General features: G+C 36.5%; 1 protein-coding gene across 3 annotated transcripts in view; it reads left to right on the plus strand.

Annotated features, from left to right (window-relative positions):
• The window catches only part of LOC6041661 (protein groucho), a 68,489-nt gene that overhangs the window by 38,761 nt on the left and 15,418 nt on the right, over positions 1-14,310 (plus strand). The gene's annotated exons all lie outside the window — the stretch shown is intronic.

Below are 14,310 nucleotides of genomic sequence, written 5' to 3' on the forward strand. Positions count from 1 at the left end.
AGCAGGATATTCGGTCCTCTCTCTGTTGATAGCAAGCAGAAGCTTCTCTGCTCTACACGAACCAAGACTCGACTATCGTCTCTATAGTCGAGTCGAGTTTCAGGCCACAGCAGTGGAGTTGGGGTCTGGGGTGTGTGTGCGGTATATTTGTATCCTATATGATGCGGCCCAGCCAGAAACCGCAGAATTGTGGCGTTCTACATAGTTACCCCCACCCGACCAGTGAAACCAATGATTCTGCTATTTTATATTTTGCCAACCGAGAGAGGATGGAGGACGAGGTCGGGACGAACATTTTCTCTGCCCGGAAAAGTGGTTAAAGCTCGGGGGAGGGGGGAAATTCGGATGGAAAATACCGAAAACCACTTTATGTGTGCACAAAACGCTACACTTTGCCTCGCTTCCCGCTTCCTTCTTCTTTTGGGGGATTGTGGCAAGTGGTCTACGGTTGACGACGACGACGACGACGACGACGACGATGGGGAGCGTTGGAGTTGAGGCCAGAGCACGTATAATAAATGTTTTGGCGAGGACCAGTAGTATAGACTAGCAGAGATCGAATTGGATAACAGTTGAGTTCGCAAGTTGGGGGTGGAAAGTTGCAACAAGAGTTGGGATTCTGCGGTTACCAAGCTGGGGGACGCGCGCGATGCATCGATAGACGACGTTCTGTCCCTGGGGAGCTGAACTCCTGGTAGGAAATCAGATTGACATGAATGAAATTCGATTTGTTTTGCTTTGAATTTTGAAGAAATCTCCTGGCTTTAGAATTGGGAATTATCAAACAGATTTTGTTAAATCGAAGCTAAATATTGTCATGACTGATGTTTCATTGTTTATTTCTGTTGAATCTGAAAAACACATTTTTGTAATGCAATAAATTTCATAAATATTTTTTTGTCGCTTAAATCTTTGTCGAAGACAAAGAAAAAATGATTTCGCAATATACACCTTCTACAACTAATTTCTATTAAACAACATTTAAAAATCATTATTGAGCAATTATCCGAGATTCCAACATTTTTGAATCTGGCTGATAAATGTTGGGCCCGAATGAGGACCAATCCAGAAAAAATATATGCGAAACAACTTTGCTGAATTTTTTTAAAATGTCATCAAAAACTGATTTTCAAAATACACTATTTTCAGTTCTTTAATCTTTTTATATGTTTAAATGAACAAAAAATTGCCATCTTTCCAGAAATTCCAGTATGAGAAGAAAACGTTTGTCTCAGTTACGACTTTAAAAAAATATCACCTTGAAACAAAAAAAAATAAAAATAAACAAATGGTAAGTTTTTCAGTAAATTGGAATTAAAACTACAAGCAAAAAGCACTTGAGTGAAATATAATTATAATTTGATAAAGTCGCCGTTTTTAATTTACCAATGTTTAGGTAACTTTCTTTTTTAAAAGTATTTTTTTTTAAATAGTGCCTATTTTTGTCCATATTTTCGAAGAGCTAAGGAAATTCCCTACGAGCAATTCCAGCTCAAATCAGGAATTTTTCTGGTACTTTAGTACCCGACCGTCTCTGATTTCAATGAAACATTGTAGACATGTTATCCTGGGACTATATAAACCATTTTTGTGTATATGGAGCAAATAGTACTCGAAAATAGCATTAGAGAAGGACGTAAGGTATTTAAATATTTTTGTATTTTGTAATTTAAAAATTACTGTATCTCGAAGCCGTTGCGTCGTATCAAAAAGTGATCAAAGACAAACTTGTAGGAAATTGGACGGGCTTTCTGAAAAAATACACTGAAATAAAAATACACGCCACATCCATCAGATTTTTTGATTTTTAAGTCTAAAACTTAAATTTAAAGGTGATGTCACGATTTTTTTTCGTTCAAAATTTTTGAGGAAATAGCCTGAAATGTTACCAAAAGACTGACGAAAAATGCAGGTTGGTCTCTCCTAAAAAATACAAAAATCATTTACTAAAACTGTTTTTTTGAAAAGTGGTCTAAACGTCAAAATTTTTGAAAACCGGTAGTGGGGATCGATTCTCCAGACAATTTTACATAAAAGTCTCAATATTGACCATTGTCCTATGTCCAATCCTTGGGAAGAAACAGTGGTTTTGAAAATATAAATGTTGAAAAAACGGTTTTTTGTGGTTTTTTGGCAATTTCTATATGACAGACTTGGTTTTTCAGCCTCGTAAATATTTTTACCGGAAAGCTCGTCCAATTTCCCATAAGTTTGCCTTTGACAGCTTTTTGATTTATATCGTTTTCATATTTACGCAAGCAAATTTACTGTCCTGGTTTCTACCACACTGAAAAAATATTCTATTTTCAGTTATTAGCAATGCAATTAAGCTTATATCTGTAAGCCCTTACATCCAATTGAAATGCTGTCAAAGGCAAACTTATGGGAAATTGGACGAGCTTTCCGGTATCTGTATTTTGCTAATGAATCGCACAAATTTGGACTGAAATGTTAGTGAATGGCATTCTTTAGGTCTTAAATAAGCTGTTAACATCAAAACAATCGATATTTTATATAAAAATTTGCTTGAATTTAAGGAAATCAAAACCATAAATTTCTGCTTTGCCTTCCCGGTGCTTCGGACGCCTATGAAATATTTCACGTGAAATGTTTCGCATTTTTGATAATCTTATAATTTTATTTTATTAAATTGTTTTGACATCAACTACAGCGTTCAAACAAACTTAAAATGAAAGTTGATGTAAGAATTCATCAAATAACCCAGTTTTGACATTTATAATGCGAAATTATATCCAAAAAATTGATAAAACAAGATGAGGTGTCCGGGTTTCGAAGCGTCCGGGAATTCGAATCATGACGTTATGGCCAAACAAAAACCAGTAGTTAGGAAATATGAGATTCTCTTGAAGTTGCCCAATCAACCCTTTTTATTTTGGTCTGATATTAATGTTAAAAATGTTAATCAAAAATATTTCGCAAATGAAAATCAAGCCGCACATTTGAAAATGCCAAACAAGTGTTTTCAATCGAGACTAAAAAATTTGAAAGAAAAATTTCAGTGAGCAAAAATATTGATTGATCTATTTTACAAAATATTTATGGGTCATTCCTTCCCAAGTGACCACGCGTCCAACATCGACCTTCACCAAATCTGCTCATAATTGGCATGGGGGTTGTTTTTGCCCCAAATACAAAGAATCCAAAGTTTGGTGACATTTGGTCCACCCCCGCGCCCGTGGCACCCCCCTCTTTTTCTGAGATTTTTGAAAAACCTCATTTTTAAAATGCATTTTGCTAAGAGAAAGTTTACAAAAGTGAACTTTTGGGTATGAATATTTGAAGATTTTTTTATGTAGAATCGAATGGCGTACTCAAAATTTACGTACAGTGTTGCCAGATATGAAAATTTTGCGCTTTAAGTTTTAAAATGCATTTTTAACCCTTTGGATGAGCACTTACGGGAAGACTGACAATTGCATTCGATTGCTGAGAGTTTTTTACATTAAATTCAATCAAAATCTCAGGGTAAAATGAATATTTCTTGAGATATCACATTTTTAAGTTGGAAAGCTCTGTATTGCACAGCAAATGTTTTACTTAACCATCAATTTTCAACAGTACATTGCGTGATAGCATAGTAGGCCTTGAAATTTGAATATTCTTTTTTTCATTTTCTAAACGGAAGCAAGTGAACGTCCCAAAATTGAATTTATGTATTTGTGTATGTATGTATGTATTTGTGTATGTATGTATTGTATGTATGCATTTGAACCTTCGTCTTGGCAGGACTTGGCGTGGTTCACGGATATAAGAAAATGACAAAATGTTTAATTTCGAGCGCATCAACCGGAATTTTATAGTTTTATGGTCCCAGAAGCTAGCCTGAAAATATGAGCCAATTTGGTTAATGTTTAGTGGGTCCAGTTTTGACTTGAAGTTAGAATGGAACTTTAATTAATTTTCTATGGGAAATTTTCACTTTTAACATCTTCTTCGACAATGTTTTCAAAACGCTATCAAATTTTCTTATTGTCAAAATTCTCAAAGATTTTGATCCGGGGAACAACTTTGTAGAACATCGCAAAGCGCTAGGAATTGATCCCGAAAAGGCATAGGTTAATTTTTTGAGCATGTTTTTAAATTTTGCAAAAAAAAACTCCAAAAATCCTTCAGGTAAAAATTGGACCCACCAAGTCTAACCAAATAAGCTCATATTTTCAGGCTAGCTTCTGGGGCCATAAAACTATAAAATTCCGGTTGATGCGCTCGAAATTAAACATTTTGTCATTTTCTTATATCCGTGAACCACGCCAAGTCCTGCCAAGACGAAGGTTCAAATGCATACATACAATACATACATACACAAATACATACATACATACACAAATACATAAATTCAATTTTGGGACGTTCACTTGCTTCCGTTTAGAAAATGAAAAAAAGAATATTCAAATTTCAAGGCCTACTATGCTATCACGCAATGTACTGTTGAAAATTGATGGTTAAGTAAAACATTTGCTGTGCAATACAGAGCTTTCCAACTTAAAAATGTGATATCTCAAGAAATATTCATTTTACCCTGAGATTTTGATTGAATTTAATGTAAAAAACTCTCAGCAATCGAATGCAATTGTCAGTTTTCCCGTAAGTGCTCATCCAAAGGGTTAAAAATGCATTTTAAAACTTAAAGCGCAAAATTTTCATATCTGGCAACACTGTACGTAAATTTTGAGTACGCCATTCGATTCTACATAAAAAATCTTCAAATATTCATACCCAAAAGTTCACTTTTTGTAAACTTTTCTCTTAGCAAAATGCATTTTAAAAATGAGGTTTTTCAAAAATCTCAGAAAAAGAGGGGGGTGCCACGGGCGCGGGGGTGGACCAAATGTCACCAAACTTTGGATTCTTTGTATTTGGGGCAAAAACAACCCCCATGCCAAATATGAGCAGATTTGGTGAAGGTCGATGTTGGACGCGTGGTCACTTGGGAAGGAATGACCCTTATTTCAAATCAAAAATGGCAAAAAAAAAAATAAATTTAAAACACGTGAATTATTTTTTCAAAAAACTCAAATTTTTTCTAACTAAATTAAAATTTCACTTTAGTATTTTTTGATGAAAAATGTTAAATAAAAATTTCGCTGGATTTTTTTCTCCAAAGATTACTGTTTTCTCAAAAAATATAACCTGGTATGCCCATTTAAAAAATTGCCAAAAAACATATTGTTTTATTTTCAGTGTGTCAAAACGTATGTTTTTTTAATAGTAGTTTATGTAACAAGTTGCAAAAAGAGGATTTTTTCAGCACGAGTCGTACATTACAACGAGGTTCAGCGAGTTAAATATATACGACGAGTGCCGAAAAAATCAAATTTTGCCACGAGTTCCACACAACAATTTTTGAATTTCAGAAAAACACCTATTGAGTGAAATTATAAGTTCATGTAAAAAAAAATATTTAATATAAAAAAAATTAAAAAAAATATAAATAAATATAAATATTTATATTTATTTTTTTAATATTTTTTTTTCAATAAATAGTTTGAATCAAAAAAATGTTGATAAGTATTCTTTCGAAACAAGTGCTCAAAAATTCAACTTCTCAGCGCCCATTTCTGTACTGAAAAGTAGAACTTTTCAGAATTTATTTTGAAAAGTGTTGCTATTCGATTCTGTAGGCTATTTTGTCGTTCAATGGATTTATTACAACTTCATTTTTTTTTCAAGAAGAGGGTCTTTCAATGAAGAAGACAACAACTGTCCAGATTAATATGTATCCTCATAGCATTATTTCTTGCTTAAAGAAGAAAAAACACTTTCATCATTCCTCCCAAAGACTCACAACGCTTCATTCTTTCCACCATCATCAGCCCCATCAATTGTTTACCTCTCTTCCAAAGTCCTCCACCTCCCATCACAAAAAACCCCTCCTTCAAGCTCAATCCATTCACCGTGCAGCACCAACCATACTTAATTCACTGTAAGTAGGGTCATGAATTATTCACATTCTTCCCACCTCGTCAGCAGGGGGGCATGCTCCACCCACCACTCGAGAACGATCCCCCAAGGGGGGGGGGAGACCCACGGAATTCACGCACCTCGAAGTCATGACTCAGCCATTAAGTGGCTTGTGGCGTGCCTCCCCCCACCAACCTTAAGGGGGGAAGTTGATGGTTAAGCTAATTATTAACATCTCTCAACTGCCGCAGCTTTTCGTGTAGACCCCCAGGGGGGGAGAGTTGGTCTAGCAACATTGTAGAGGAGACTCGTTCTAGAACTGCTTCGCAGCTTCAAGGAGGAACTTATCTTCAGAAGGTGTGTTCCAGGTGCGGAATTCTCTCACACGTCGTCCCACTTTTTGAAGTTAAGATATGCTGCACACACACGTGATGCCAGCTCGGTCGCGTTCCGCGACTTAATTGCATGTGAAACAGATTGTTATCACGGGTGTTTATCGCGAGTGAGTGCGGAACTTCATAATTAGTTGAGTGATTGAGGTGTTGTCGCGGAAAATGGGGGATGTCCGCGGTCGGTCCCACGGTAATTACCAGTCTAAAGAGGGATGTTCCACACGCATCATGCCATCAAATTACATCTGAAAAAAGGGGTTCCCTTGCGAATTGGAATGAAATCACACCAATCGACTCTGGCATAACGGCAATAGCTGCGAAATAATAAGCTGCAAAGTTCATACGTAGAGTTGGGGACCCATGTTCTGATCTAACATCTGACTTGGTAATCCTTTTAAGCAAGTGTACAGTGTTCAAACACTACCATTGGTTGTACTTTTCCTTGAAGGAATTGCACTGATATCACCTTGGAGCACCAATTCTGTAAGAATCTATTCCATGAAAAAAGCTTCAACTATTCACCACCAGATGTCGGTGTGCCTCTTGTTTAGTGTTGCATGCAAGTTTCAATTTCGTTTTGCGATAATAGCTGTCTCTGATAGGCCCCCAAAACCAAAGCTAAAAACTCGATTCGCCACCTACATTCGAGTAGGAGAACTTTGGTGCAAGGTTACGTTTACATTTTTGCGCGATAAGTGCAAAGGCGAGTGAAAACTATTTTAATGGTTTTTAAAAGAAAATTGATCTTTTGGAATAAAATAAAGTTAACAGGTGGTAAGAAATAAAAAGTTCTATCGATTGACTTTTTGATTTTTTTGCTAAGTTGCCTTTTTCATTGAAAATTCTGAGATCCGGATTGAAAACGCGAGAATGAGGTTAGATTGCAAATTTTGATTATCATTCCAATTACCATTTTTCAAGCAGAGCTTTGCTTATATGGTAGAAGTGACTTTAAAAAAATATTTGTTCACCTGAATAATCTACATTCTCAATTGATTAGTTAGGTTTTGGTTGATTGAAACATTCCCTTATTTTGAATCAGATAATGAACAGGTTAAAGGTGTATTCACATTATACCGCATCCGCAGCCGCAGCCGCATCCGCACAAAATTTGACAGTACGGACGCACAGTGCGGACGCGATTTCTCCAATGCATTTCAAATGTTCCCTTTCACACTGTTCCGCATCCGTATACGGATCCGTACTGCGGATACGGATGCGGAACAGTGTGAATGGCTGCATATGAAATGCATCGGAGAAATCGCGTCCGCACTGTGCGTCCGTACTGTCAAATTTTGTGCGGATGCGGCTGCGGCTGCGGATGCGGTATAATGTGAATACACCTTAAATCGGCCATCACAAAAATATTTTCGTTTATATCAATTAAGCTATTTATTTCTTACCTGAAAATGGCATAATTTGCTATTAATGTCGATTTTATGATGAAATAAAACAATTCCAAATTTCAAATCAATTTACTCGCTATAGGTTATAATGAAAACATCACCCCAAGTTTCAGCGCCCCCTAGTGGGGGGTAATTTTGACGTTTGATTGCCTATGGCTACTAGATGTCTTCGCTACCTTTTTTTATCTTTGAACATTTCTCAAACTTATATAATGGAATCAACCAAAATAATTTATTTTCTTCAGCAGCCATCAACTAATTCTGTGCCGTTTCCAACTTTAATATCCTCATTTTCCCCCACTTCCTGAAATTAAAACTATGCCCAAAATATTTCCAGGCTAGCAATTCTAATTACGCCACAGTTCAACATTTTCCCCATAGCCCCAACCCCGGGGCCAGCACAGAGTTTCCCCAAACACCGCAACAAAAACACATTCATTGCGGCGCCCTGTGTCCGGAATTTCCCCGCAGCACCAACCAAAATACTAACAGTTTTGCGGACAAACCAACCTGACGCTCCTGGCAGTACCACCAGCCCCATGTTCCCGGTGTGGTCCGGGGGTCTAATTTGGGGCTCACCCCGTTGCCAGAGCAGGGTTTGTTGGTGCACGTGAAGAGTAATTGAAGCTTGGTTTTTCCAGGAAGTGAGAGGGGTAGAACAAGCTGTGACAACCCCATCACTGCTGGTCGGTTGGTTGCTGCTTAAAAATGGGTGTTGACCTCCCCTTAGCTGGTAACAGCTGCAGGTGACCACTTTCCGTTGCATGTTCTGGCCAATGCAATTACAAGTTTTGACACGGTTTTAATTACAGTCATGCATTTTTAAATGGGGTGACGGGGTACAATTTTCTGGAATGAGAGGTCACCACGAAGGAATTTGGAACGATTACACTACTCGCCACTAGATGTCGTGGTGCAATGTCATTGATCTTGCATGCAAGTTTGCTGTTTCTCCTAATTGCCACTAGGTGTCACCATGGTCTTTTAAGAGATAAACAATGCCGAACTTCAAGCAGTGAACCACAAATCCCGTTACCGTTGAGCGGTTACGAAACAAAAGAACCGCAACCAGGGAGAAAGCTCGGAAACCAATCAAACTTTCAAATCAGTTTCCATCAGAAAACCGTTTGCAACATTGTACCCACTTGAACTGGAGCACACCAAACGGGGCACCGCCCGCCCTTTCGGGGCGGGCGTTCAACAAAGTTGCATTCCAAATAGCCTAGCCATCGAATTATTCCGCATGACCATCCACATTCCTTGCCCGAGTTCAGTCAATTTTAAAGCCCTAGAAGTGCACAGCCAGTAGCAACGAGTCATGCCAAATCAATTTCCATATTACTCAACCCGGCAATCTCCCGCCTGCGGCGGCGGCAGCCGCAGATCTCCACTCTGAGCTTCTGGTTATGGCCATTACCGTTTCTCCCGGACCCGCTTGACGTAATAAATTTGTACCTATTTAAGACTCAATCAGGCTTCGCGTTGCCGCCGCCGCCACGGCAGCCTCTTGGAGCTCGTAAAACTCCAAAGTTTAATGCAAAGTGAGCCTGCCGCGGACGCGAAACTCCCCCTTGCAAACTCCGTTATTACTCCGTAAATGAGGTGAGGGCTCTCCTGATTATGGTTGGTCTCGGCGGTGGCCATTTTTAGTCCCTTTGGGCGAGTGGTTCGCCATTTATGAGCGCCCGCGCGCGTAGATTTATATCTTGAAGACCCGGCCTCTCTGCGTGATTAGGTGGAATTACTGTCATGATGATGCGTCGTGTGCCAACGCAAGGTTGGCGGAGTTGGGAGGCTAATTAATTGCTGGAGATCTGGAGATTCGTATGGGTGCCACGTGTGCAGCGGCTCCGCTAATTGGACGTGGGTTTATGAGCCACGACTTGGCTACGCACCGTAATTTATGCGAGAGACAACTGGGTTGAGTGAAATCTCTCATGTGATTGCAACGCTGCTGAATCTCTCAAGCGATTGCAGCGCCACTAAATTTTCCACAAACTTTCATATTCAGAAGTTCCAATTCGGCAATTCTCTTAAGCGATTGCAGCGCCACAAATCTACAGTTCTTCTAAACGACTGCAGTGCCACTCTACCTTGTTTTTTTTTCAACGGAATTCCGTAAAACTATTGCATCATCACAGAATTTAATCTTCTGAAGTTCCAATTCGCCACTAATACTACCTATTTCTCTTAAGAGATTGCAACGCCACTCTATCTTGTTATTTAAAAAAAATAAACTCTAAAAATCTGAAATTTTAAATTTCTTGTATTAACTTTAAAATTTACAAATCTAACAATCTCAAATTCTTAAATTCCAAAAAAAATTAATTTCTGACTTTTAAAATTCTAAAATTCCCAAATTCTCAGATTCTTAAATTCTCTTAACTTCTCTGAAATTCTCTAAAATTCTCTAACAATCTTGAAAATTCCCCTAAAATTCTCTAAAACGTTTAAAAAAATACGTAAATTTCTCAACAAATCAAAAATTTCAAAAAATCTAAAAATTTAAAAAAATCTGAAAAATTCCAAAAAAAATCACAAATTCTATAAATTCCATAAATTCCATAAATTCCATAAATACCATAAATTCCATAAATTCCATAAATTCCATAAATTCCATAAATTCCATAAATTCTATAAATTCCATAAATTGCAAAAAATCCAAAAATGAAAAAAAAAATACAAAAAAAAATAAAAAAAATCAATAATTTCAAAAATTTTAAAAATTTAATAAAGTCAAAAAAAAATTAAAAAAAACTAAAAATGAAAAAAAATATCAAAATTTTGAAAATTCTAATAGTTTAAAAAAACCAAAAGTTAAAAAAAAATTAAAAAAAACAAAAAAATCTAAAATTCAAAAGATTCAAAAGATGTAAAAATATCGAGAAAAAAAATTCTTAGAATTTGAAAAAAATAGAAATTAAAAAAAAAAATATTCTTCAAATTCTAAAATTTCAAAAAAAAATATAAACATTAATAAATCAAAAAATCAACTAATTCACAATGATCAAAAATAAAAAATTAAAAAAAAAACCATGAATTTTTAAAAGTTTCATATATTCTAAAAATTTTATAAATTCACATATTCACAAGTTCACAAATTCACAAATTCACAAATTCACAAATTCACAAATTCAGAAATTCACAAATTCTGAAATACACAAATTCACAAATTCACAAATTCACAAATTCACAAATTCACAAATTCACAGATTCACAGATTCACAAATTCACAAATTCAGAAATTCGGAAACTCAAAAATTCAAAAATTTAAAAATTCAGAAATTCAGAAATTCACAAATTCAGAAATTCACAAATTCAGAAATCCACAAATTCACAAATTCACATATTCACAAATTCACAAATTCACAAATTCACAAATTCACAAATTCACAAATTCACAAAGGAGAATGGGCAAATTTGGTCCAAGGATGTACACGAACGGGACCAACTTTTTTCGAAAGATCTCGCCGAAACATGAAAAAAAGTCTTCTGGACCAACTCTCTAAACCCCGGGGATCAAAAGTTACATGCTGTTGAAGTTTTAGCATTTTGGGTTAAAATGAACAAAAATCGTATTTTTGCTATTTCTAAAATCATTCATAAAATCTCTGTTTCATTATGGATTTCGATTTTCTTGACTTCATTCGACGCGTATCAGCAAAACTATGAGTTCTGATATGTCTTAGCATGATTGAAACATGATTTCTCTTGTTTTTATCCGTTTGAACCGTTTGTGCAAGAGGCATCCCATAGAAACAAGTCGAAACTTCAAGGATTTGAAACCGGGTCCAACCCAGACTGCTTCAGTGAGTACGGAAGTCTTCAGTTCAATGTTGTAACAACTTATTGGGATGGTCTGAGTCATCCGAGAACTCCTTGGAGTTAAGACCGGTGAGTTTACCGCCGTAACAAGCAAGATGTCGGCGGTTTTGACCACGGATCATACCCGCATGGCTTCAGTGAGTATGGTAGACTACTATGCGGATGTGTTGGAGTGTCCTGGGTTCTCCTAGGACTCCTGGAGTTAAGATCTGTGGGTCTACTACCGTAACAAGCAAAATGTCGACCGGTTTTGACCCCGGAACATACACGCATAGCTTCAAACAGTATGGTAGACTGCTTTGTTAATGTGTTGGGATGTCTTTGGTCATCCTAGGACTCCCTGGAGTTTAGATATTTGGGTCACTGTAACAAGAAAAAGATCGATGATTTTTAACCACGCATCATAACCGCAAAGATTCAGTGATTATGGCAGACTGTATTGCTGTTATGTTGGGATGTTCTGGACCATTCCAGGAGTCCTTGTAACAGCCATAGACCTACAGATCATAACTCCAGGGAGTCTTTGGATGACCCAGGACATCCTAACACATTAGCAAAGCAGTCTACCATACTCACTGAAGCTATGCGGGTATGTTCCGGGGTCATAAACCGTCGACCACTGGCTTGTTACGGTAGTAGACCCTCAGATCTTAACACCAGGGAGTCCTAGGAGAACCCAGGACACTCCAACACATCAGCATAGTAGTCTACCATACTCACTGAAGCCATGCGGGTATGGTCCGTGGTCAAAAACCGCCGACATCTTGCTTGTTACGGCGGTAGACTCACCGGTCTTAACTCCAAGGAGTTCTCGGATGACTCAGACCATCCCAATAAGTTGTTACAACATTGCACTGAAGCCTTCCATACTCACTGAAGCAGTCTGGGTTGGACCCGGTTTCAAAATCTTCAAGTTTCGACTTGTTTCTATGGGATGCCTTTTGAACAAACGGTTCAAACTGATAAAAACAAGAGAAATCATGTTTCAATCATGCTAAGACATATCAGAACTCATAGTTTTTGCTGATACGCGTCGAATGAAGTCAAGAAAATCGAAATCCATAATGAAACAGAGATTTTATGAATGATTTTAGAAATAGCAAAAATACGATTTTTTGTACATTTTAACCCAAAATGCTCAAGCTTCAACAACTTGTAACTTTTGAACCCCGGGGTTTAGAGAGTTGGTCCAGAAGACTTTTTTTCATGTCTCGGCGAGATCATTCGAAAAAAGTTGGTCCCGTTCGTGTACATCCTTGGACCAGCTCCCATACAAATTTGCCCATTCTCCTTTACAAATTCACAAATTCACAAATTCACAAATTCACAAATTCACAAATTCACAAATTCACAAATTCAAAAATTCACAAATTCACAAATTCACAAATTCACAAATTCACAAATTCACAAATTCACCAAATTCACAAATTCACAAATTCACAAATTCACAAATTCAAAAATACAGAAATTTAGAAATTCACAAATTCACAAATTCTTAAATCCATCACAAATTCAGAAATTCAGAAATCCATCACAAATTCAGAAATTCAGAAATTCAGAAATTCTGAAATTCTGAAATTCAAAAATTCAGAAATTCACCAATTCACAAATTCACAAATTCAGAAATCCACAAATTCAGAAATCCACAAATTCACAAATTCAGAAACTCAGAAATTCAGAAAGCCAAAAATTCAGAAATTTAGAAAATCAGAAATTCACAAATTCACAAATTCACAAATTCACAAATTCACAAATTCAAAAATTCAGAAATTCAAAAATTCAGAAATTCAGAAATTCAGAAATTCAGAAATTCAGAAATTCAGAAATTCAGAAATTCAGAAATTCAGAAATTCAAAAAATCAAAAATTCAAAGATTCAAAGATTCAAAAATTCAAAAATACTAAAATTCAAAAATTCAAAAATTCAAAAATTCAAAAATTCAAAAATTCAAAAATTCAAAAATTCAAAAATTCAAAAATTCAAAAATTCACAAATTCAGAAATTCAGAATTTCAAAGATTCAAAAAATTCAGAAATTCACAAATTCACACATCCACAAATTCAGGAAGTCAAAAATTCCCAAATTCACAAATTCAGAAATTCAGAAATTTAAAAATTCAGAACTTCAGAAATTCAGGAATTAAGGAATTCAGAAATTCAGAAATTCAGAAATTCAGAAATTCAGAAATTCAGAAATTCAGAAATTCAGAAATTCAGAAATTCAGAAATTCAGAAATTCAGAAATTCAGAAATTCAGAAATTCAGAAATTCAGAAATTCAGAAATTCAGAAAATCAGAAATTCAAAAAATCAGAAATTCAAAAATAAAAAAAAATCTAGTTTTTTAAAATTATAAATTTTTTAAACTCTAAAATGTTGGTCGTAAGAACTGTACGTCTCTTATGCGATTACAGTTTGTTTTATTTTTCAAAACAGTTAATCTAAAGAACCTTCAAGACTTCCGTAACCCAGGGCAACCTCCCTCTACCCGTTGGAACCATTCAGCCGTCCCAATTTCGCGTTCCCCGCGGGTCTTCACGACCTCCTACTCAAACCAACCAACCGTCCACCGCTAGTCAGCCAGTAATGGTAGCCACTACCGCTAGCTAGCCAGTCTGTAGTACATGTAGAACAAGAAGGTGTCATGTAAGCCCCTCTGGTAACATCCTCGACGAGAGTCGGAAAGGAGGTCCGATGTATGTGTGTGTGTTTGGGCACAGGGTGGCGCGCAGGTCGGTGAAGAGAGGAAGTTGGTGCTGGTGGTGGT

This window comes from Culex quinquefasciatus, chromosome 2 (genome assembly GCF_015732765.1).
Source record: "Culex quinquefasciatus strain JHB chromosome 2, VPISU_Cqui_1.0_pri_paternal, whole genome shotgun sequence".
In the NCBI taxonomy this organism is placed as follows: Eukaryota; Metazoa; Arthropoda; class Insecta; order Diptera; family Culicidae; genus Culex; species Culex quinquefasciatus.